Source organism: Leucopleurus acutus (assembly GCF_964270905.1).
Source record: "Leucopleurus acutus genome assembly, chromosome: 2".
Classification (NCBI taxonomy): Eukaryota; Metazoa; Chordata; class Mammalia; order Artiodactyla; family Delphinidae; genus Leucopleurus; species Leucopleurus acutus.
The window spans coordinates 137,637,873-137,639,896 of NC_139143.1; the positions used below are offsets into that span (position 1 = coordinate 137,637,873).

General features: G+C 52.4%; 1 pseudogene across 1 annotated transcript; it reads right to left on the reverse strand.

Moving 5' to 3' along the window:
* Positions 1–402: 402 nt before the first annotated feature.
* LOC309974558 (CDP-diacylglycerol--inositol 3-phosphatidyltransferase-like) lies at positions 403–1,134 on the reverse strand (annotated as a pseudogene). The gene has a single exon. The product of its transcript is annotated as a CDP-diacylglycerol--inositol 3-phosphatidyltransferase-like (transcript).
* Between the last annotated feature and the right edge of the window lie 890 nt (positions 1,135–2,024).

Below are 2,024 nucleotides of genomic sequence, written 5' to 3' on the forward strand. Positions count from 1 at the left end.
ATCCCTGCCTTTTGGGAAACCTGGCCCCTACCCCACCTCCCTCACTCAAGTGTCCCTAAGGCCTCAGGCCAAGCCAGATCCCAGGGCTGAGCCAGCGGGTGTGACAATACCCAGTCCTCAGACAGCTCTCTTGGGGCCCCAGGAGCACTGCCCGTGTGGATGGGCCCTCCTGAGCATCCTTCCTGATTTGAAGTATAGGTCCCTGGAGACCACAGGGGTGGGACTGGTCCCCAAGATTATGGAGAACATGACATCACCAAAGAGGCTGGCCCCCCTTCCCAGCAGGTTGGATGACACATTGGGAAGATATGAGCCTGGGATCTCCTAGGAGCGACAGGGGAGCCACGTGGCACAGTGAGACTCCCAGGGTCGGTGGGCAGCCAGGGACTGGGGGTTCCAGGGTCACGTCTTCTTGGCACGATCTGCTGCGTCCAAGGCAGCCATGTTGCAGGCGGCTGTGATCAGGTGGTGATCCAGAGGCACATTCGGAAAAGACCCACAAAGCCAGCTAAAGGTCCCTGAGAGATCACAGGGGTGGGACTGGTCCCCAGGATTACAGAGAACATGACGGAGGAGAAGGCAGTAGAAGGGCTCATTTCCAGCACCCAGGATAAATAGAGAAGGTCTGGAGGTATAGTAGATGCAAAGCACTGGATTTCCAGACAGGTTAATCATCTTGTGACTTTCACTGCCTCGGACCACAGAACTGTGGAGGTGCAGCCAGTGGCTGGCCACATCCAAGCTCACGTTGAGCTGGAAGAGAAGGGTGGCGTGAGGGTACAGTAGGGCCAGGTTGACCAGCAGACACATTGTGGAGCAGCAGTCTGCCCGCATGTCCAGCATGGCCCCAAACCCGGTCCCTTGATTAAGGACTCGAGCAGCGTGTCCATCAAAAGCGTCCAGAAATCCACTGAGCAGGTAGAAGGAGGAGGCCGTGAGGGGGCAGCAGAGCATGAAGTAGAAAGAAATGGTGGTGAAGACAATCTGTGCATAACCGATGAGGTTAGGCGCAGACAGGAAGATATTTTCGCCTGGCACCGGAGGTCCCCTGGCCGCCCTGGGCCTTATCTGGAGGTGTCGGCTGTGTCCCACCCCGGGCACAAGGCTCACCCTCCAGCCCGGCGCATTGGCCATGCCCACTGCACGCAGGTCCCCGCTGCCCCAGTCGGGTCCCAGATGTTAAAGCTCGCTGCCAGCCAGAGCATGGGCCAACCCAGCTGTGCGTGGAGCAGAGGTCATTTACTATCACAGCATAAAGTAGCCTATCTTGACTGTTACATCCTCAGCCTTGGATGCCGAATGTTGTATAGAAGTCTTATTGATTAGATACTTATATAATGTGATTCAGAATCCCTTTACCTCCCTGGATCTTTGTGGATAAATACATTCTTTCTAAGAGGAGACACACAGCAACGTACAAGACATTCCCTGTGTAGTCTGATGAATGCTCCCTTGTTCTGGACACTATATCTCTTCTATAGCAGGATAACATCTTCCCCTATATCACCCCATGATCCTTCTCCCTTTTCATGCAACAGCTGAGGAATGTTATGCCCATCATCTTAAGAGAGGTAATGCAGCAGAAAGAGAGAAGCCAAGAGTCTTTTCTTGGCTTGAGTTTGGGGCTAGGGCCCCAGAAGAAGTGGAAAAAAATGCTTGTGCTTAGTAAATACAATTGATTTGGAAGTCTGCAAATGGTAGAAAGCTTTCTGCTTCCCATATCCTGAAATTGGAAAAATCCCCTGGGTTAGGAAGATGAGAGAGTCAGAGGAGAATTTAAGTGAAAATGATTTCCTGGAAAGAAGGGGTTACCTGACTACCTGTTTACTTCTCAGGACTGAGCCCAGCAGGATGAAAGAGACAACAGAGACTGGGACGATCCAAAGGCAGGGAAGATGTGTATCCACTTCCCCAGGTAGGACCTAGAGAAATGGCAAAACCCCAGAGTGAAGTGCATCACAGAATGAATCTTGCCCACAAGCAGGTCTTGTTCGGCAAGCACAGGGTTTTTAAACAATGTGATT